Raw genomic sequence first — 25,383 nt, 5'->3', positions numbered from 1 at the left:
GGATAAATGTAAAGGGGCAGAAAGAGGTAAGCATTCATAACATTATTTTTTAAAATTGTATAGTCATCAACTATAAAAATGTACTTATTAATGGCTTTCTTTTATGTTGTGCAGATTCCATTGTCAAACTGCTTCAAGAGCATCGCAAACAACAAACAAGTGAAAGGAAAAAGTTGTACAAGCATCGAAAGAAGTGTTATGATAATCCAAATAAATCTTTGGGTTTCATAATTGATGGTATGGACCAAAAGAAAACACTTCTACCACATTTTGTCCGCACACCCGAAAATTTACAGGAGGAAAATTTTATTTAGTTTCACTTGGTCGGTTGTATTGTCTTCAATGGGAACATGTTTCCAATGGTTTACTTCACAACTCCAAATATTCAAAATGATGCAAATCTGAAAATAACCATAATTCATGATGTGCTTTTTCATTAGTCTGGTAATATTCCTAATTTTTTTTTATCTACAATTGGATAACACTTGTCGTGAAAAAAAATCATATTGTTTTTGGATATCTAAACATGCTTGTTAAATTGAGAATTTTTTAGAAGGTAAAGGTTGGTTTCCTTCTTGTTGGGCACACTCATGACCATATTGATTAGATGTTCAACATTTTTTTAGTCACACTGAGGAGGAAGGATGTTGGGAGCTTGCCATCATTAATAGAATGCATTAAGCAATCATACATGCCATAGCCTATTTTTCATGTGTTGGAAGAAACTTTCGACATGCGAAGGTTTATTCTGGGATTGCATGGTGAGGAGAAATAAATTGAACAAATTAATGACATTAGATTCCAATATCAATTTTGTATCAAAAAAATTGATGGGAAAACACTAATATGGGCAAGAAGTATTCAACTACTGCAGAATGGGCACCATCATTAGGTTTGGAATTTTTGAAATTCAATCCAGATCATCCAATATTTGTGTCAAATATATTTTTATTACAATCAGTTGCTAAAGTTCATAATGCATGCAGGCAGAAGAAAGATATAAATTATTTTGATTTCTTGGAAGAAATTAAAAAACGTATTAGATATACATATGAGTACTTTGATATTCCTGATTTAGTTTGGTGGGAGTCATTTTTCAATAATCAGAGTGATATCATTTCAAGAACAACAAATGAAGATATACCTTTGAAAAATCCATTTATTTGGCCACAAAATGTGTCAAATGAACATGAGGAATGAAACATTGTTGAACAACAACAATCTCAAGGTATTATTATTTCTTCACAGTAGACGAAAGATAAATGTATATTTGTTCTAGAACGTTTTGTACACAACGTGAAGCCATGGAAGACCATTACAGGGGTTCAATACAGGATATTAGGCAGGGTTGCATGATCACAGTGCTAGCAGATGGAGATGCTAATGGCTATCCATTCTGGGTTGCTAAGGTTATAAAGGTCATTACAGAAAATGAAGATTTTGCAAGTGTTGAAGTACATTGGTATGCCACAAATACCACACATTCAATGGTGTGTACAAGCCAAAGATGGTAGTTGATAAAAAAAATTGGCGGAAAGAGAAAAGGAAAGGGTACAAATATAAATTGTCACCGCAGATACCTCTTATAATTGGAGGATGTTGACATACTTGTTTATGACTTCAATTTAAGAAAGATAGGAGCTCTTCTATTTAGGATGATATAGATTATGAAGAGGTTATTACCAGAAGAAACAATGTTGAGATGAGAGTCTGCTGAACCTAGTTGTAGATCTAGAAGAATTTTGAAACCTGAAATGGTGGGCATGCATGTGGACTCAGATGGGGCACTAGTTGATGAAAGAGAAGAATATGGAACATCTTCATCTGCATCCAGTCATTCATCTAAAGATGTGAATTTTGATGGTGTGCAAGAAGATATGAGTGACTTTGAATAATTATCTAATATAGTTTATATAACTGATGTTTGCATGGTATCTTGAAATAAAATTTTTGATTTCCATATGATGTTAAATGAAGTTATGAGTCATTTTTATGTTTGTTGGATTATATGTTTTAATTATGATGAATTTTATTATTTAAAAGATCCACAATTCAATAATAAATTTGCTGCCTTAAGGGGGCCTAACCCAGGCTCAGAGTGTTCGCGCCAACCAACAAAACCCTAGTTGTTGGCCCTTTCGGCAACAACTTGCATAACGTAGGCTGGAGTCTCACCTGAAGTAATATTGGGGGATGCTAGAACCAAGTTTCTACATCCAGAGATGGTGTGATAAGTGATCTTAAGCCTTGATCACTCAAACCTGCCTTCGTGCAGAATTGTATCCTTCTATGGCTCGCTACTGCAACTCTAAGAAAACAACCTCTAGACCTTTGCGAAGGTCTGCGATCAGAATTTAGGGACTTAAAGGAAGTAGTCAACAGAAAGCATAACAAATCCAACATTTATCTTGGCAAAAATAGACAGTTACTTAGTTCGTTCATAAATATTAAAGATTTAGTAAGTTTGTGCAACAATTATACATTATTCCACAGGAAACATATCATTGAGCAATATAGCATTGCATGAACATATATAAGAATAATACTCAAAGGCAAGGAATCTCTCCCAAAATCAGTATTTATTAAGTTTAACGTTCAATTTACAAACTTCCTACTCCTTGTGCCTCGATCTTGCTACGGAGGCCACCTAACACAACCTGTAATTCTTCTATGTCAGCAGAACTCTGTACCACATCCTGCTGCACTTCCTCTACCAATTTCTCTATTGTCGGGCCTTCCATGGCTAGGCACATTTTTATTTGTGTCTTCTGCATCGTCCTTAATGTTTCCTAAAGTGATAGAGTAATCTGACAGGCTTCCTCTATCCATGGCTGTAATCGGGCCTTGATAAAGCCCTCTTTCCTCTATAGCTCTTCCATCTGTGATTACAGCTGCTTGCTTTCCTGTAATCACATTAGGCATTGGGCTAGTGCCAAAGTGTGTGCAGTCACTCGTACTTCATCATACTTGTGTTGTGTCTCCCAGATATGTGTGTTAAGCCTCTGCAAGTTTGGATCCTCCTGCAAGTTCGTCCATAACTCCATGGATTTATCAAACATCATCGTGTAATCTATGACTACTGTATCTAGTGTTCCCATGTTTTCCCTGATCATTGCTCCGTGTTGCTCCCGGACCTCTGGCGAAGTGGTTGGCTACAATTTAGCTAAAGTTCTAAGATCTTCATATGGAAATTGAACATTGCTTTGTTGATCTCAACTTTCGATGTGTTGACTGTAGTAAACAATTTTCTAATTTTTGATGTCGGTGTAGCATACTCTGGGATGTTCAACTCGGGAACATCTTGCATGCCTAAGCTATTGTTGTTTCCAGGTTCTGACTTCATGCTTGTAACTCCTCTTTTTCTTTTAAATCCTGAGCTTTCTATGTGAACATCTGCTCATTGTTTACCTTGAGCTCACTGATGACTGCAAGGGCACGCTGCTCTCTAATCCTCAACTTGTTTGAAACCCCTTGATGTAGCACATGGAGGGTTGGAAGTGACAACATGGTTAAGTTCACCCCCATATCTTTAACTGTGCTTAATACAACACGATATTCCTGTGATTCCGCGCGAACAAATCCTTTTGGTAAAGGTATGACTCTAAGGTTCATAGTCTATTCCAGCTCTACTACGTTCTCGCTCCCTTGCACTAGGCTCTCTTGCACCCTTCTTGCTTGCCCAACACTCGCTTGAATCCTTCTGGTCTGTATCTGCAGCTCGTGTAGATCCTTCTAGACACTCTCTAGTGACTGCATATATTTCTATTCAAACTACTGCCAAAACTCTGTTATGGTTTCTCTCACCTTGTCACTGATCTCATCAATATCACCTTCAGTGAGGACCATCAAGTCAATGCACACCTATTTTTTGGGTTTGTGCTTCTTCCTTAGCCCGACAAGGGTCCCCTTTCCGTGCTTCTTCAATGTGAAGGTAGTGCTATGCTCCTTTCCACTGCCTCCTTCTTGTGCTGAGTGTTCCTACTCATCTGTATGCTGGAAAGTTGACTCTTTGACTTCCTCTGTGATAGTGCACTCTTCCTCGACACACTCTTTTGTAGCATTCTCTTTTTTTGCAACTGCCTTAGCAACAACTTCTTTATTCTTCTGTTTAGTCAGAGCTCGTGCTGCCTTTTGTGCTGCCTCTTTACGCTTTTGCACAACGGGCGACTACGTAGGAGAGCTCTCAGCACCATTACTGGTACATGCACCAAATTTTGTGGGTGCACGCCACTCTGCTGGCCAAATCCCCATGTTTTCTTGTGTGTCTATCTCTGATACTAAGTATGGTAGCTTGTGCCATATAAGCTTAGGGTCCTTATGTGCCATGATTGATACGTTGTGGAAGTTAGCCTTGAACTCCATGAAGACCCTTAATCGCTCATAAAAATTTGGGGACAACCTTAGCCATTGACTGATTACTGTCCTAAGATCCATCTCCATTAAGATCTAGAAAATATTTGACTCCTTGATCCTCTCTGGATCCTTTTTCGCCCACAGCGAAGCGAACTTTGCTGCTTCTGGTAAATCTTCCAGTTGCGGGGGAAACTGACTATCCTTCGGCAATCTCCATGCTACTAAAACAATAAACAATAATATCCACGCATAATGAAATGACTTATTGTCCTCCTAAGCTTCACGAAAATTCACGAGGAACTCCTTGCAAAAATATTTTGTTGTGATGAGCCTCGGTATTGCAACAAGAATGTTGCAACTCCCAAGGCTACCGACTTTAATTATCAACCTGGGGTTCGTACAAAATCAAGAGGTATCACACTATATGTGCAACATACAATGTGTTGTTTCTTTGTTGTCATGAGAGAAAATAAATGCTGCCTATTGGCAGGAATGAAAGACTAAACTTAAAAATGCTTGTAAAGTAACATGAAATCCTCTATCTACTTATTAACACACTTTGCTTGCAAAAGAACCCTATTTTAAACCTATTTTTCGCACGTGATATTTTAACTAATCTAAGCATGAAATCTGATCTAGAGAGTACTAACTATTGGGTGCATGTGTAGATATAAAAAAAGTCATTTCTTTAATCCTTTTTCTTTATAAATGCAAATGCTATATTTCCTTGATCTTTGGCAGGGGAGACAGGTGTGGAGGAAGAGGGGTGCAATGATTTTGATGGCTTGGAGGTCAAGTAGGGCCTAATACCAGCGTCAATAATGATTTTTCTCAATTCAAGCTCAAAATAGGCCACTACAGGTTTTCCTATAGGATGTACTAGTTATCCTACAGGATCCCCTAGTTCTCGTAAAGGATCCCCTGTTTTACTACAGGATATTACAGATTTACTATACGAAATTATAATTCATCGAATGACCAAGAAAATCAAGTCCAAATTGGATGGGACAAATTTTTTTTGTTGAATAGGATGTCCTAGGTCCCCATTCCAAGTGGAATCAATAAAAAATACCTCTGTTAACTCACGCTAAAAAATTACAGAAAATTACTAGTCGAAAATCTAGAAATTCGAGAACTAGTGAGCTAGTAAATCTATGAAAGGCATAACCTAATAAAGTGAAAATGCAATGGGGAAATATTTTTTATGAACTAGAACGTTTTTTTAATCTAATTCAAGTGGAACCAACTTTATTTAAGCTTGTTAGCATGCTCTAAAAAATAGCAGAAATTTATTGTTCTTTGCCACAAAGGAGTTCCAGAAATCTAGATTTGGGGATAAGAAAGCTAATCCAAGTAGCTCAATGATTACTATGGCCTTCCAAATCTTTTCCAAGAATGAAATGATGCCTGTGATCCTACAAAAAAACTTACACCTACCATTTAACCCAATCCTACAACAAGAAATCATTAATACTAAATGTAGAAATAGAAAGAAACAAAAACAAGAGATGCATGTGAATAAGAGGTGAAAAGAAGGAAAGAAAATGATACAAAAGGATTATGAGGCTCTTGGGATGGCAAAGCCCAAGGAAACTCAGAGACCTATGGAGGAGAACAAGATTTAGAATCTCAACATGACACCAATATTCATTATTTTCATCAATACAATTACATCCCTACAAGAAAATACAATGGAGCTGCAGAAATACGAGTTCTCTACACAAGAACACTAATGAAAATCTCCCCCTAGAGGCTAATTCGACATGGTACTTATACAAAATTATTAGTAATCATTCCCCATGGATGGATGAAGCTTTCCCCGCCAAAATCCATTGATTAGTAGATCTGGTTCCCAATACTAAAAATCTGCATTAAATGGCAGGGAACACATTCCTAGATTTTCTCAATCAATGGAGTTCCACAATCTATGCCATAATTCCATAATATATTGTTGATTTATTATTTAATAGTGATCCTCCTGTAGTAGGGAGAAAGTCCCTAAATTATCTCGTCCTCCAAATCTTCATAATTTTCCCAATATTCTCATAATATTCCACAAAAATAAATAATAATAGGCACAAATATGCAATTATTCATAAACCTTCCTAATGAATATATTAAAGTTAAAAATACATTATCTAATGCAAAAAGAGAGGTTTAATGTGCTGAAGGATGGTCATAGGCCTTAATTTATGTTTAATTTAGAGGCATGAGCCTTAATTTATGTCTAATTTAGAGGCCCATCACCCAATTATATTGTACTCCTTTCACGCACTAGGTAGCCAATGATACTACAGGCGCTAAACTTTGTCCGCGCGACATTTCCTGATAATTTTTCCTGCAAGTATTTGGGCAGCAAATTACACCACCTAGTCTTGAATGGAGCGGATGGAATATACTCGCGATTTTTTCATGAGACCAAACTCTGCCTTCATCTTATCTGCTGACTCCTTTTCTCCACTTTTCCCTCCAAACTCCTTGGCAGGGTCCGATCCTTTGTAGGGAAGCTTTGTAATCTGAAGAATGAGCATATCTGTGATCGAGATGGGCTCCCCAAGCCATAGGTACCCAACATGCACCAGTGCAAGCAGGTAGTGCACACACACTGTGTTGATGATTGATTTGTGAAAGTGTGGGACATAGAGCATGTACAACAACCCAACCCGTTCAACACCTTTGACCCACTTCATGGGTTCCAACTGCGTAACTCTAATCTCCTTATTGTAAATATTCTTCATATATTTTATAGTGGGAAAATGAGGTAATCTCTCATGGTCCATGAGATCCAATCCTCCATATTTAACACTAGAATGCATGCTAAGATTATGCCTTCAAATTCAACATGTTCTGGAAACAGGGGTGTCGAGACTGTAAACTTCCTAGAATTAGGGTCTTACGTAACATTGGCCTTCCCTTTACGCAGAGGGATATACTCTAGGAGCCATGTGATAGGCTCGCCCTCCTCAACATCCAATTCTTCTACACCTTGGAATTATTCATCCTCGAGGTCCACAAATTTCTCTGGATGCTTATCCTCTTTCTCCTTCTGCCGCACCTCTGTGTTCTTCATCTGTGAATGTCTTACCGACATAGGTTTCTTCTACTTCTCTTTTGTATCTGATTGCTTCGGTCTAGGTGACCTCGGTACCATAGGTAGAGTGGGCGTAGCTTCCATAGAAACAACCTCAGGTCCTTCCACTTAAGAAATAATGGCTTCTGAACTGGCTGGCGTAGACATTTTGTCAAGAATGATCTTCTGGTTCCACTCAGGTAAGGTTGCAAACATTGGGCTAGAAGCTAAATCCTCTCAAAGCTGGTGACTCATAAACTTAAAATAGCATATCTCACAGACAATTCTTAGAAGGAAAAGTGTTCTTTGATGGACTAACCTATCCAATTTATAGGATCTTTTGAATTCAAATCCGACTGTTCCCTCCAATTTATGAACATAAATGTGTCTTTGGCGGTAGATATTCATGGATTTTCACCATAAATGGTTCCTACCCGCTCCTCTTAAAGGAATGTTTTCCATAAAATCATGAATAATAACTCCAATGGCTACTTTTGGACCCATCTGTGTGGTGTCATCCTCCATGACGCAACTCATCCTGTGTAGCTTCAACTATCGTAGTCCTATCTTCCATCGCGCATCCTCCCTACTATGTTTTCCTCCTCGTTAGGTAGCGTAGTTTATAGTCCTGCTATTCGTTGTAGATATTTGGATTACTAAGACTGTCCTGCTACCATATAGTCATTGTGTAGGGGCAGGATCCCCTATGTACAAATTCAGCCTACTTCCGTTCACTTTCCCTGGGAATGGTTCCCCATTCAACTTCGTGAGATGAATTGCGTAACCATCCATGATCTCCTTAACAACATATGGCCCTCATTAGTGCATTTGAAATTTACTTGGAAATTTGGTGAACTTACTGTCATATAGTAGCACTAAATCATCTCTCTTAAAAGTGCACAACTTAATATTCCTATCATTCCATGCTTTCTCGCATTCCTTTTGCACTTGCTAGTGAAATATTGCAAGAAAGCAGTCCTCTTCTAACTCCCTCAGCTGCAGGACCCGGTCCTCCAAGGTCTCACAATATCTCATCTCTGTTAAAGCTGCAATACATAAACTTGGCACAATTTAATCCATAGGCATTACTGCTTCAATTCCATAGACCAACCAGAATGGTGTTTGGTCTATCAACTTCTTGCAGATCATCCTATATGCCCATAGCACTATTGGGATGTGCATATCCCAATCATTTCATTGTGCATTGCAGGCCTTTGTTAATGCATTATCCAAAATGTTGTTAAATTCTTCCACCATTCCATTCTCCTGTGGGTGATAGGGCATGCTCTTTTGATGATACACCTAGAATTCCTCAAGCATCATGCTCATTTTTTCATTCAAGAAATGTATACCCCTATCACTCATCAATATCTTAGGGCATCCAAACTGTGTTAAGACATATTCAAATAAAAACTTCGTAGCAGTGGGAGCTGTACAATCCTTCACTGGCTATGCTTCCACCCATCTGGTTAAATACTCTGTTGCAGTAATGATATACCGTGCGCCCATCTTCTTTCCTAGTGGTTGTATTGGACCTATGAAATCAATGGCCCACTTATCAAAAACCTGCAATGAAACCTGAGGATTTAAAGGAAATTCATCCCTTCGCGAAGGTTTCCCTGTCCTTTGGCAAGCATCGCACACCTTGCAGTATGCCTTAGAATCCTTGTGTAATGTTGGCCACCATAACCTAGTGCAAAAAATCTTCTGCATGGTTGCTTTTCCTGCATAGTGACCTCCTGCCACTCCTCCATGTGCTTTCATGAGGATACTAGCACATTCAAACTTTAGAACATACCTTCGCAGTATCTCATCTATTCCCATCTTATAAAGGTGACCCGCAATCATTGAAAAATTTATATCGTAGACTACTAACTCCTTCGTTTTCTGGGTAGAATAGCCTTCCAAAGTTGTTCCCGTTGTTAAAAATTGAATGATATCCTCGAAATGGTCATCTGTGACGCGCACCGCAAAGTGTTGTGCATTTGGTAGTCCTTCCTCCAAACTATTTGGTTCTTCGCTTGTTTCAATCCTTGACAGATGGTCTAGTTATGCGTTCAAACTCCCAGGCTTCACAATCACTTCAAATTCATATTCCTGAAACAACAATAACCATCGACATATATTACCCCCCAACACAGGCTTATTAACTAGGTCTTTCAGCGTAGAGTGATCTGTATACATTTTTAAGTGTCCACCCAACAAATAATGCCTAAAATTTTGCAGTGCGTAGACCATCGCCAGTCCTTCACGCTCTGTAGTGGAGTAATTGTTCTCATCTTTTGATAATTTTTAGCTTGCGAAGGCTAGTTGATGATCAATCTCTCCTTCTCTTACCTGTTTTTATACCACACCTAGCACAATTCAAGAGGAATCTACATGCACATGTAATTCCTTCTTTGAGTCCAGAAACACCAAAATAACCGCACGGTCGAGCCCCTCACCATCGGAATAGTGAGTTTACTTATTGGGTGGGGGGCTTATGGTCAAGCAACTAAAGTAGTCACCATCTTTTCCTTCAATAAATCCAAACTGCACTGATAGTGTTCATCCCAGAAAATCATCACATCTTTCTTCAATAATTTCTCCATCGGTGCGGTTATCTGAGCATATGCCTTGATGAACTTCTTGTAATACTGTTACCGGGAAATGTAGTGTCTATTCAGAGCTGCTAGTCCCACTAAGATGGGTAGCTATCTTAGAAACAAATAGATTAAAGTCACTTGTTTTTCCTCTACGAGAGAGAGATGGGAAAGAAGCAGAGAGTACCAACCTCAGTCTTCCGCTTGGCTCCTTACTTGTTTCCTTTCCCCTTTGACAAAATCTCACCACTGCTTCCTTACTTGTCCAACTTCAAAGAGCACCTGTAGATTCACAGTAGCATAATACCATCAAAGCATAGAGATCTTTCACTATAAACAATATAGTATCAGATATATATTGACAATATAAATGCATATAACAACACAATATTCAGAGATACACAAGAATATGGAGGAAAACTCAAATATATTTATTAGTAAAAGTCATAGAAGAGAGCATTACAACCACTTGGTTTGACCCAGCACCATCCTCCCAGCTTGAAAGCCCTCTTCACCTCACACAAAGCAAGATCACCCAACAATGTCTTCAAAGAGAAACCAACAATACCTCTTTGCAAATTACCCAATTCCAACCTTTGGATCTCTTGGATGAGGGATCCATTTATAGATATTTGCAGGGGGGTGAGTCAGATTTTTGGATTTTGATTAGTGTCATCTCTCTGATAGTTCTTAGTTCCACATGGAGATTTTAGATCTCTTACTCATCCCTGGGTGAACTTAGGAGGCAAGTGTCAAATGAGTAGTTTCTAGAAGATTCTCTAGGTTTCCACCTAGCAAACTACTTGTACCATTTGTCTACTCTCGCTCATCGCACCCTATAGAAGGGATTTCCAGTATGCATCATACTTTTTGCATGTGGCAGGTGAGATGCATTGCACCTTTAGCACTGGGCAGCCTGTATGGTCCTGCTTTGACTAGTTCTGAGTAGCTTTTCATGGAGAACTTCTGGGAGATGATGTAATCAGCTGACCTTGCTCCTTTTGGGTATGAAACAACACTTTTAGGGACTTAGAAGCCCTTTGTTTATGGACATATGTGATTGGGGTTGCAGTGCCCAAATATTTCTATAACAAATACCCAGTGTGCCCCAATGTCACACGCAATTGTTTCACATTCCTAGGAGCTTCCAAATTCACATTTACAGTGATCTTCACAAGGTCCACCATCAATCCCTACTTACATACAACATGGCCAAGAAAAATTCCAATGGGCACATACAATATCCAATTCTTCAAGGTCAGCACGATTTGATACCTTTGACATGTACCCAACATATGGCACAGACTCGCAACATGGCACTTCACCTAGCCAAACACATTCTAGTCGCCAAAACAGACCTCCAAAAATTTATAAATAAACTATTTCAACGCTTTGATCACAACCTGGGAAGCGATTGCAAGCGTGTTCTTCAATCTGAATGGGATAACTATATATTGAAAGAAACCCCACTCTGTTATGGAGATTTTCTTGCTTCGATATTCTAGCGCAATCTTTATTTGATGATATCCCAAAAATCCATCAGTGAATGAATAAGCCTCCTATCCGCCAACATTCTCTAATACTTCATCAATAAATGGTATTAAGAATGGATCATGCATGCATGTATCATTGCGATTTCTTAGATCCACGTATATAAGGATTTCACCTTTCTATTTTTTCTCTTGGACCACCATTGGGCTTACCCAATATGATTCCTATACTAGCTCAATAATACGACATCCAATATCTTATCCAGTTCCTTGCACACCATTTCCTTATACATTGGATTTAGCTGATAAGGCCTTTGCTTAACAGGTTTCACATCTGGCTTCAACGTAATCTTCATGACACCTAAATCTCTAATGATCCCTTTCAAATATGAAAACTTCGTTGGGAATAAATCCTGATACTCGTGCAGTAGCTCAACTACCTTATCAACCATATCTTCATCCTAATAGTTGCATATCTTCGCGAACTTAGGTTCTACTTTAGACCCAATGTTTACTTTTCGAGTTTTCAAAGGTTCTGATATATTCGGGTTCGCCATCTTCGGTTCTTTGACTTTCCATTGTCCTTCTGTCTCTGGGATAGTAATATTTCATGGATCTTCTTCTTCTTCTTCAGCAGTCACATAATAACACTCCAGTGCATGGCACAACTACCTACTCCAATCCAGCTAAGCCCATTCTACCAGTTCCTTCTTTGTTCTGAATATAACCGCTTTTATCTCTTGGAGGAATTCATCAATGCTCTCAAACCCATCCTCAAAGCTAAAAGTTAATAGAAAAATTTCCCTGAAGATGTCCCATTTAGCTGTCTGATGGCAAAGCTCCGTCTCGAAATACCAGTTGATTGGGATTGTATCTAAGGTATGACAGAAAATGTGCACCCATTCTGGATGTGGTTCTGCTCCCCAAGCCTTAGACCATCGTGCCAAATGATCGCACAGATAAACCTTCCCATTGTATTTTTCTGTCATCCACTTATTAGCATACCCAAACCATAAGTTCATCATCCTTATGTATTCCTTCCATCTAATGAAGTTTTCCTTGTGCATACCCCACCAACAGGCAGGCGTAGCGTGCAGTGCTAATTCTAGTGCCTGGAAGCGATGTTCTTCTGGTACTTCCCTTTCAAATTCATCTACAAAAAAATCCACATCAGTCAAACCTCATAATACAGAAGATTCCTTACCTCAATCGAGACAAACCGTAGTGATTTGGTCATCATATTGCAGCGGAGCGTAGATACTTCATGCAACTAATTCTTCCCGTGTTCAAACTCTTTATCCAAATTTGAGGTGTAGGAAGTATCCCTATCCATGTAATTTGTCCATCAGCCATAGGATTGATCCAATCATCATCTCGCATTGTGATCTTGCATATGTAATCCAGATCATCGTCACTTTCCACAAAGTCGTTAACAGGTTCTGTATAATGCACTCCTTCAGCAGGGTATTGTGGCACTACCACCCTGAGCAACTTATTTCCAAATTTCATCTTCCACTTCTTTAAGTTGATTACCTATTTCATATCAATAGCCCAATCAATTACTAGTAGTGCGGGGTACGGGTTACTATTATCCACTATTTCAATGACCTCAAATTTAGCCAGCGTGTTTGCACCCTCAATGTCCACCATTACACCATATAAGTGGCCCATCGGAGTAATATTCTGTTGATTTTCCATGCGTAGCTGAATAGGAGACCATTGCAGTGTAGGTCTCTCCATCCTTTCCCACATTTTCTTAGGCAAGACATTCGCATCAGAACCTAGATCCAAGATTACCTGTTCCATTTTGTATTCGCCTATTTGTGCAGTTAGCCTCATCTTCCGCCCTTTGTGCTTCTTATGCATACCAATTTTCCTCATAGTGCATTGTTGAGCAAGATTCTTTTACTTATTTGTCAGTTAACTCTTGCATCCCTTCTACTACTTTCTGATCTCATAGTAATTTCATATAGGTCTTCAAAAAGGTAGCTGGTATTGAAGGATCTACTTCTTGTGTCACACTAGTTTCTAGCATTTTCTCCTGACTTCCTGAGGTAGAGGCCTCAACAAATTTCTTCTTTGCTTCCATGAAGGTTTCTTTAGCGTGATTAAGATCAAAGTCCACTTCCTTCTCAGCAGCCTTGCACACCCACCCTTCATCCTCAAGTTTCTTACCTTTATCTACACCAATCACCATACCACTTCTCATTACTATATTTATGCTATGATCTTCTTCGCGGGGCTTAGCCCTCATCATTTGAATGTTCTGTGTAGGCTACCGGGGTTGCACCTTCTTTTGTTGCATCTTTTCCATAAGGACTAGACATTCCTATATCGCATGGTCAAACTAGCAACAATATTGACACGATGGATGCGTGGGATTTGTACAATCTCACGTGAAGTTCCCTACTTCTCCACAGTTATAGCATATTATTTTCCCACGCCCTTGACTTGGTCCACCACCTCTTCCTCGTCCTCGTCCCTGGAATCCTCTGTGCACAGCTCCTACACCCTGATCCTAAGGCCATTTCTCTACATGCATTTGGTAGGTAGGGGTTCTATCCGTCATCAACTCATAGCTTCTACAATGGCATTCATCATGTTCCACAGATTTACAGAAATTGCAAAATGACTGCTGAGGGGTATGCACAAATTTCTGTAGTAAATGATAGTTATCAGTCACGTGCTATCCTCTAACTTGACAGATAGTGCACCACAATGCAGCTTTTGTACTCATCCCAACGTTATTCTCTTGTTTCAGGGGAATAGGACCTCCCCCAATAATATAGTTCTTATAGATCGAGCAATGGTCCTTATCATTTCCATGGCTCTTACACTTCAAACACTAGACCTTAGTGCATACCTTTGGCTGGGCTTCCTTTCCTTTCTTCATACTCTGAAATTCCAAGTGCAAGCTTTCCAGCTTTGAGTGAATCTCTTGTACTCCTAGGTTCTTATCCTGTATGGGAAAAGCATCCACCTCATCGTGATTTCCAAAGTTTTTTCTTGCATTGCTATCTTTTTTTGTGATAGAGGCACTCTCAAGTGCGGTAAGAGCGATGCTATATACCAGTCGTGATGCTGGGAATCCGTGATTATCATATTGGCATGCCTAATTAGGCATTTCAACCTTTGATCAAAATCCCACGGTCTTTCATCTACCTTCTTCCATATTTCCTTAAACTCAATTACCGTGCCTCTGACTTAGGCTTACTGAACTCCTTATTCAAAGATTGGTGGGTCTCTGCCAACATCACGTTGGGGTAATCAGTGGAATAGTTGATGTACCATGTTAATGCGCGATCCTGTAAGGCTGTAGCCAGCTATGCTTCCTTTATGTTATCATTCATAATCTGTTGTGGTGTCCATACAGCTTCTGTGACAAACCAAAATTATTCAGGATCTTTGCTCCTAACTCCTTTAAAAATCGACATCTTCATCACGTTTTCATGTTGAATGGTGGAAGTGGAGGTGGAGGGGGTGAAGGTGTAGGTGTATGAGGTGGAGGTGGAGGTGGAGGTGGAGTGGATGGATGAGGTATCCTTGGGATACCTTGTGTAATTAACTGAACTTCACTTTGCGGTGTAGTCAGCACTGTCCCTTCGTCATCGCTTGAAGGGGGTTCAATGAGTGGACTATATTCTGGGCTTGATCCATTATTTCTTCTAAAGAATATTTCGCTTCACATAGCCCCAAACATCAAGGTAATTGCACAACCCTCTTTTCAAATAACAACATTTTAATCCCAATCTTTAATGATTTCAAATACTTACCTCACGGTCCTTTAAAGAGCCTTCATTTTGCTTTGCTATAGCTGATATTTCTGTCGATCGTGAAATAAGTCACGAAACCTCCCAGTGTGTGATCAATCCAGTGATCCAAAGCGTGTACAATATTTATTTCTGATGCCTCCAGACATCACACCAGTTCAGGAATCAACACTATAGGATCATCAATCCTCCATGTCCCCTAACTATCAGCCAATTTAGACAACCACTCGTGTAGTTCGTCAGGGAAGAAATAGAAGAACGCGTTGGTCTTGTCTGTGTACAAAAATCTCTATAACCACTCCTCCTTGGATAATTTAGGGCTCCTATTCTCTTGAGCCATGAATGCGTGCACATTTTGATGAATCTAGTTGTTAATATCTTTCTTCGTAAAAAACCATTTATCACACATCTCTTAGATAGATCCTGGTCCCGACAATGTAACCATTTGTTGGATTAAGGGGGGTTGACCCAGGTTCAGAGTGTTTGCACCAACCAACAAAACCCTAGTTGCTGGCCCTTTTGTTAACAACCTGCATAGTGCAGGCTATAGTCTCACCCAAAGAAGTACTTGGGGATGCTAGAACTAGGTTTCTGTATCCAGAGACAGTGTGATAAGTGATATTAAGCCTTGATCACTTAGACCTACCTTCGTGCAAATCTGTATCCTTCTATGGCTCGCTACTGCAACTCTAAGAAAAAACCCTTTAGACCTTCATGAAGGTCTGCAATCAGACTTTAGGGAATTAAAGGAAGTATTTTATCCACTTCCGTGCACTATCTAGTAACCCTAGATCTGCCTTAGCGCAGATCTACCCAATTCAACAGAAATCATAACAGATCCAACATTTATCTTCACGAAAATAGACGGTTACTTAGTTCATGAATAAATATTAAAGATTCAATAAGTTCACGCAGAAATTATACATTATTCCATAGAAAACATATCACTAAGCGATATATAATTGCATGAACAAAAATAAGAATAATACTCAAAGGCAAGGCATCTCTCCCAAAATCAGTCTTTATTAAGTTTAGCGTTCAATTTACATAATTCTTCAACCCTGCGCACTCAGCTACAGGGGTCTGCACACTCAACTATGGACTTACCAAGGCCTCCTATGCACTCAGCTACAGGAGGCTTCCTCTTTCACCTAAGTACATGAATAGATATTTCCTGCCTTAGTACTTTCCCAAAACAATTTCTATTTTTCCTTCCCTTTCTACTTAGACTCACTGTGACTCAACTATATATAGAATTCATGCTTTACAATACGATGGCCCTTGGCCTATGGGTGAGTCTCAAAATTGACCTATCACTTACCCAAACGAGGGGCTAAAGCCCATTTTGACTCCTACTTAGATGTTCACTCCACATCCACGTTTCGTGGAGACTTTACATTCTTTAAAAAACTTTTACAAGATTTGGTTAAACTAACCCCAAAATTGACCCTCGAGACCCTATCCCAACAAACTTAGAGATATAATTTACGTTTCATTGATATTTTGATTAATTTAGTCATGTAATTTTTTCATAGTTTCATGGTTTAAATGTGTTGAAAACTTAGATTTTCTTAATTCTATGGTTGAAAAAATTTCAAATTTTTATTTTATCTTAAATTTTTTATCTTTAATGTTATGGTTGAAATCAATTATAATTTTAGCGATATTTAGTGTCATGTTATTATATGTTTAACGACAATACTGAAAAGGCATTGATATTTTTATTTTTAACATCATTACTAAAAAATGTTGAAATCATACCTGGGGAAGAAGAATGTTATTCTACCAAAAAAATTATTGTGCTTTTTTCATTTATTTTGCACAAAAAAATTGGGTTTACTGCCATTTTTTAAATATGTTGAAAGCTAACCCTAAAAAAATAAAACATCATTCCAGAATACACACTTTTCATTTTTTGGAATGTTTTTCATGTTTTTTTGGGGTTTTTTGGCTAGAGCTCCTGTTTCAAAGTTTACATTGTTACTTATGCAGGAATGATACATAATATAGATATAAGCATAAACACAGAGATGCGGCAGAAATAAATCTTCATTCATTAATATTAAAGAAATAAAAGATGCTTACATGCAGAATGGAAATGAACTAGCTCGGGTAGTGGTAACTTATCTCTGAGAAGAGATGTGGTGGCTACATGCCTCTAAACTATGCTATAAAGAGACTCAAGTGCATTTTTATTATTGATCAATAAAGGGAAACCCTAAGAAACCAAAACACTAACCCTAGGAGATGGAATAACAAGAGTTGGGGACATGCATAGAAAAACAGAGAAAGAGCAGATCAGTCTGATACCACTGAGTCATACTTATGTAGGAATGATATAGAATATAGATGTAAAAATAAACACAGAGATGCAGCAGAAATAAATATCCATTTCATTAATATCAAAGAACTAAAAGATGCTTACATACAAAATGGAAATAAACTAGCTCATGCAATGATAACTTATCTATGAGAAGAGATGTGGCAGCTACATGCCTCTAAACTGTGTTATAAAGATGCTCAAGTACCTTTTGTATTGAACAACGAAGGGAAACCCATAGCAAGAAAAACCCTAACCTAAGGAGATGGAATGATAAGAGTTTGTGGGCCCCATTAGGGTTAGTTGGATAGCGAGCTTCCCGAGGTTGTAATCTGGTCATATGATCTTTGTTTGGTGCATATGATACATCTTAGAAAGGTCTCTTTGAGTACTACAATATTTGTGGAAAACCTCTATGCACGATGATAGGACTATAGTGGACCTCAAAAGAACGTCGTTTATGGTGTCAAAACAACTCTGGAATTTGAGGACCTGAAAAAATACTAAAAATAGAAAATTGTGTGATAATCAAGGAAAGTGATGAAACCAACTAGAGGTTCAGGTGGAATAGGTGGGTATCCACTTGGATTAATCCTCCCGCCTTAGGAAGCAATGGTCTCCATTACATGCAGAGCCTCCATGAGGTGAGGAAATTTATTTAGATCTTGGTCCTTGTTGAGCCACTTTCCCTAGTGAAGGCATTGGCCTACTTTGAAAACTTGTTATAGCTGGATCTTCTATTGTTGTGTGTTCTTGATCTGTGTGTCCATGATCCTACCAATCATGACCTTTTTGATACAGCTTAGGTTGAGCATTGTTGGTTTCATTTGCTCATTAATGTTTGATGTGTCCAACACAGGGGGAGAGTATGGTCGTAGTTGGTCCACATTGAATATTGTGTGTAGGCTAAGGAACAATGGAATTCTAACCTGAAACCATTATCTACTACATTCTTAGTGATCATGTAAGGCCCATATCGGAGCGGGTGAAGTTTGTGGCGGGCGCCAAACATTGTCACCCACTTGGAACTTGTGTGGAACTTGATGCTAATCATGACGTTGTTTGTACCTAGCATTTTATTTGTCCAATATGCCATGGACCCGCTAGGGGATGTGGTGAATGCATTCAGAGAAGCTAGTAGCTCTATGAACTTTAGACTAAACATGAGTTAAATCAGATTAAGTAGTTGCAAATGGTATGGCTACATCAATGGGACATAGTGGCTGGAATCCAACCCCACATGAAAGGGGTTGTGGAAAATTGAACTGTGGAGAGCTATGTTATAGTTATGTTGGACATATGGGAGGATTTTAGCCCATGTGTATGGATTATTTGAGTTGTACATGTGTAAGATGTGTATGATCATCCTATTGACGACCTTTGTTCAGTCATCCATTTGGGTGTTGAATATTGTGGACTTAGTGAGTTTGGTATCCAACAATGACCAGAGGCTTCACCAAAATGTACTTAGGAACCTGCTATCTTAATACGAGATAATGGATGGTGGGATCCCAAAGTGTACCCATCCTCTTTAAAAGAAGAGGTTGGCAGTGGCTTCTGATGTGATACAATTCTTACACGCCTCCAGAATGGAAATCCTAGAGAATTCATCGACAACCACAAAAGCACGGTTGTTCACATGCTTGGTAGAAGGAAGGCCTAACATGTAATCCATGGAGATGGATTCCTAGGGCTGGCTAGGAGTAGGAAAAGGAGTATACAAGCCTTTTTTCTTGATTGTAGGTTTGGAAATGACACAGGAAATGTAGGATTCGATGTACTTCCCAACATCCCTTCGAAGGTTTGGATAATAAAAATACTTCTACAACAGTGCCACTATTTTCTCTACCCATGAATGTACATCAACCCAACTGTAGTGTGCTTCCCGAATCATCTTGGCATGCTTGCTTCAAAGAACACATAGGTGTTCTAGGTGGCATAACAATGTGTGGTGGAGGTGAACATTTAGAACTTTCTTGCCTTCAAGGAGCATATGATATGTGGTGCCAAAATCTTGATCACACTTGTAAAGATGTGACCATCTCGAAGTCTTGTGTCCATAAGAGTTAAGCACAATGGTCATCACCATAACTGATGGTCAAATGAGGTAGTCTACAACATTATTGGTGTTACCCTTCTTGTACTTAATGTTCAAATGGAACTGTTGGAGATAGTGGGCCATTTCTTATGGTGATCATTCTGGAACTTTCTCTGTGTCATTATGAACAATAGGGGTTAGCGTTTTTTGTGGAAGACCATTTCCTTCCCTATAATGTAATGCGTCCATTATTGACATGCCTACACAATGGAACACATCTCTTTGTCATAGGTGGGATACTTTCAGACTGTATCTGAAAGTGTCTCATCGTGATATGCCACTATATGTCCCTTCTAAGTAAGAAATGCACCAATAACATAGTCATAGGCATCTTTCTCAATGTAAAATGGTTGCTACAAGTTGGTAATGTGAGCAACGATGTAGAGTAGAGGGGATGCTTCAACTCAGAAAATGCCTTCTTTTGGGATTCTGACCTGAAGAAATTTGATATTACTCTACCCTTGGTGACTTGACTCAAAGGCCAAGTGATATGAGAGAATCCCAACACGAACATGCAACAGAAATTGGCAAGACCCAAAAAGTTGTAGAGCTCTATTAGAGTGGTTGGTGTTGGCCAAGCCTGAATAAATTGTACCTTGGCTAGGTCCACATGCACACCACTCTCATCAATGATGTACCCTAGATATTGAAAATGGATCATACCAAAAGTTTATTTCTCCAAATGGGTACACAATTTGTGTTTTCGTAGGATTTGGAGGACCTGTCGAATATGGTGTAGGTGCTCTTCCCAACTATGGCTAAAGATTAGGATGTCGTCCAAATACACTACCATAAACAATTTGGTGAAGGGCCGCAAGATATTGTCCATCAACCACATAAAGGTTGTGGGGGAATTTGTCAAGCTGAAATGAATGACCAACCATTTGAAAAGGAGCTCCTTGGATTTGAAGGAAGCCTTTCACACATCAAAGGGTTTGATTGGTACCTCATGATAACTAGACTTGAAGTCAATCTTGTTGAAATATTTGTCCCCCTTGAGCTTGTCCAGAAGGTTATCAATATGTGTTATTGGTTACCTATTCTAGATAATGTTGTCATTCAACACCCTATAGTCATTATAGAGCCTCCAGGTTCCATCCTTCTTCTGTACCAACATGACCGAACTCCCACAGGATGATGAAATTGGATTAATGTGTCATTTTTTGCAAAAAATCCTGAATCTAGCTCTTGATTTCATCATTCTCTATAAAAAAGTGTCTTTCAATCGATCGATTGGGTAGCAACGTGCTCAGGTTCAGATCGATGGAGTGTTTGACCTGACCATTGAGGGGTACCCCTGCGGGTGAGGTGAAGATGTCCCTGTGCTCCTCCATGACCTTTTCCATCTGCTACTGCCATCCAGAGGAGCCTTGCGTGGAGGATGTGGATGTGGTCACAATCTTCCTCTTTTTCTGAGGGTGAATCATAAGGATAAAAAAATTTCTGGTTTGGGAAATTATATCACTACATTGTTTATCTGAGATAAAAGAAAAGGTGGTAGGAAATGCTACGTCTATTATCTTGTACAATTTCAAACCCAAAGTAATAATAAAAAAATGACATCTAGATTCATATACAACACAATGGTTCCATAGTTATGAATAACCTAATAAAACATCACTAACATCTAGATGGTAAACATGACACAATACCTCATGTGCAAAGGGCTTGATGTTATAAGGTAGGTGACGCTACTGCTTAACACAGAGATCTCGCCCTTGGTGGAGCCACCCGATGGTGTAGAGTTGTGGGTGTGACATTGTTGGTAGACTCAATTTGTTAATTACCTCAGTGAATATTAGGTTCTTCTGTCTCCCACTTCTAAAGATGAACTGCATCGACGAACCCTTTACCAACATCCATGAGTGGAAGAGGCACACCCCCTCCTCTGGATCCTCAGGTTCCAGCTTTTGGAGCTTAATGGTGTTTACCATCATAGTGGGTTTTTTGTAAATGATCTACTTTCCCTTAGCAGTTCCCTTCACAGTTTCTAGCTTTGACTCAGAGCATGAATCGGTCTCTGATCCTTCTAAATCAGCCACCAGTGTCTTCTTTGTGCGAAATTCATTCGTGTTGTGAGTGCGAGTTGTAAGAAACCTGGTGAAAATTCCATGTAATAAAATTTAAAAAAAATAACCACAGTTGGTGGGACACTTATTCTAAGCTGAATATTGGGAAAGACATCCTAGGGGGTGTTCATTTGGTTTTTTATGGCTAAGGAAATTGGCAAAGGCAATGGGTAAGGCTTTAGAAAGGAAAAATGACATTTTTTGGCACAATTATTTATGAAAATAATGGAAATAAGGAGAAAAGGGAGATGAAAGGTAATAGGTTGCATGTGAGGAGGAAAATAAAGGAAAATAATGGAAAATGAAGAAAATAGAAACCTCATCCATAAAAAGGCTTATGAGGATCAGTGGGTAACCTTTTCTCATTTGAGTTTTGGAGCTCTCTCATTATTCTCTCTCTCTCTCTCTCTCACACACACACACTCTTGGACACTTAGAGTTTCTTGGAGCACTTTCGCATTGGAGCAAGAAAGGCAAAGAAGGCAAGAGGAAGCAAAGATCAAGCAGGGAAGGCAAGATCGAGCAGCTACAACATGCTTCATTACAGGTATCAACTTGCATGTGTATTTTCCTTGTTAGATTTGGCATGCATGGGATTGCATGTGTTTTGGTTTTACCATGGCATGGGTTTTGCTAGATGTGACAATATTTTCAGCCTAGCCTTACCATTACTTGATAGCTTTGATGACATGGATTCTCTCATTCAGTTTATGTGGGATGGTCAAATTGGATTTGAAGTTGAGTGGTGTGGATCTCTAAATTGACAAACACATCATCTAAGTGATCCCTGAACTGGATGAAGGATCACAAAGCCACTGGCCTAGTAACTCCTGAACTAGACTATGGGTTGTGGTAAAGCCAAATCGTGTTTCTTCGGTGGACCAAGGAACCCTTGCCAGCGAATGGCAGGATATAAGGTAAAGATAAGAGATTGATTTTCTCTTTGTCGGGCCTAATGGTTCCGGGATGGGATGCATGGTAAAACCTAGAGAGTATGTCTCGATGTAGGGCCTAGTGATCCCTAGATCAGATTGTGGATGCACGATAAAGCCTGAGAGACTAGGAGGCACTCAAATTCCTTAACGTGTAGGTGGATAATTCAAGTGGCATCCATGTCGATTGGTGTTTTTGGTGCATTCTATGAGTCCCACACTCATGCTTGGAATATGGCACAGAGGTGATTGGATGAAGACAAACTTGGCTCAACCAATCTATGGTTGGGTGGAACATGGTAGTCCCATCTCTAGTTGGTTCATCGCACTCATTAATGAGAAATTCATTCCCTTGATTTTCATGTGTAAATGTGTTGATATATATGTGGATTTTGATGACTGATATGTCTATGGTATTTATGTTCCTATTATGCTAGTTATATGTATATTTGATGACAACAACTATGTATGGCTCTCAGTATGTTTTTACTTGTACATGAATAGATAATGTGTCTATGAACTAATTGATGATAGTACAACAAATGACATGAGGGAACAAAGGTTCATATTGATTCTTAGATAAGTATGAGATCCCTATACTTAATTCTATTATTTACACATGTATGTTACATGTTGATGATATGTTTAAAGAAATGCCTATCATGGCTAGTAGGGGTCTGGTTATGGTCATGTTCAACTCATTACTTTTGCATCATTGTTTCCCTGTACTTTTACTGATTTCAAGCTATCGCTCCATTTTGGACAGTGACCTAGGATCTAGGCTAGAAAAGTTGGCTTAAATCATGGGGTTGCTGGCACAAAACTAGAAATGTTGGTCCCTAGTCATTGGCAGGAAAGCCTATGAGAGTGACTTTAGGTCATTGGTCTCTCCTTTTCCCATAACATAAGAGTAACTATGGCCTAAGATATCCAAAACAACAGTGGGACCTAGGGACAGGCTGTCTCAGTGGCTGACTTGTCTCCTGATGATTCTGTTGATGATTTTGGATGAATGTGTGTGATTTTCCATAGATTCCACTTCCTTAAGGTCACATAGGAGGTCGAATATGATCATAGTATCCTCTCCTGTCATGTTTACCCTGGTTGGGATGGTTACTTGGGTGGATGTGGGAGGATGGTGTTACGTAGTGGTATCAAAGAATAGTTCAACTCTTGGACTAGATGGGTGGTGTGTGTTGGTTATGCCTACACGCTAGTTGCATTTGTCTCTTACACTTGAATTTCATGTGCTTGTTGCATTGGCTTGATGATTGATTATGGTTGTAGAATGGTTATCATGGATAATTTGATATTGATTTAGTGAAGTGTATTTGTCATGAGTATGTGACTGGTTTCATATGTGTTATATGTTGCTTACATTTTGATTTTATGTCACCTACTTACATCCTTGTATGTTAGGTTACATTCTTGAATATTTTGATTACATGTATTAGTCTTGTAGGTTGATTACAAGAATTAATCTCTTATGTTCAACTACATGCGTTTATGCATAGGTGTAGTTGATTAGACATTGTTTATGCATATTGCTAGTTGCATGTGGCAATTTGTACCATGGAGTAATGGTTGTTTTCATGCATGAGGTCATAACATGCATTGTTGATATGGCCTTGCATTGATGATTGGAACCTAACTAGAGTGATGTTTATGTGTTGATACATTTATTTATGCATGCCTATATGTTGTTATGATTATGTTATACGTGTATCACGCTGATTTGGTGATCTTGCAGACAAGGTATCCTTGTTGAGCTATACCAAGGTACGTTGGTTTATTGTGATATGGTTTATCTAACATATTATGCATTATAGGAAGAAGTATTAAATGGTTAGCAAGATGGTTGACTACAAAGACTCTCCCTATGAATCTGAAGAACAATATACTGTTGGGAATCCTTCTGATTTGGTAGTTACACTGAGAAGCTTAAAGGAAGAGATAAGGATTTGTAAAGAAGATAATGACCAGATCATACAGACACAAGAGAAGCAAGCAAAGGTTAATGCTATACTTCTTCAGAGTTTGTTAGAATTGCAGCGACAAGGGCTGCTTTGGTTCATCCATGGATATGAGGATGGAATTAATGTGGCATATGGAAGTAGGTCTCCTAGTAGTTACATATTGCATAGATATGATACTGTGAGACATGGCAGGTTGTTGGAAACTCCGGATAGGAGGGGTGATGAGTACAAGTACTATTCTAGTTCTAGTTCTGAGAGACATCATGATCATCATCGTTATCATCCTTATAGGAGGAATGATAAGGGATACTTGTTGGATGAATTGAAGAAAGAAAAACCACCTAATTTTGATGGATATGTGAAGAAGTTGGAAGATGCAGAGGCTTGGATACTTGGAATGAACAAATTCTCTGAGTTGCATGAGTACACAGATAACATGAAGGCCATAATAGCTATCTTCAGTTTGAAAGGTAAGGTACACATCTAGTGGGAAGATGTTAAGTGGGTTAGATACATAAGGACATATGACTTGAGTTGGCGGGAATTCAAGAGGATTTTTAGGAAGAAATACTTGTCAGAAAGATACTACGATAGTAAGGCTAAAGAATTCTATGAGCTAATGATGGGATCAATGACAGATGAAGAGTGCACGACTAAATTTCTAGAGCTATTGAGGTATGTATTGTATCTTACTGATGAGAATGCTAAAGATCAAAGATTTGT

Source organism: Pinus tabuliformis, chromosome 8, assembly GCF_031772625.1.
Source record: "Pinus tabuliformis cultivar Carrire ecotype Pingquan chromosome 8, CPIR1, whole genome shotgun sequence".
NCBI lineage: Eukaryota > Viridiplantae > Streptophyta > Pinopsida > Pinales > Pinaceae > Pinus > Pinus tabuliformis.
This window is presented reverse-complemented; position numbering follows the sequence as displayed.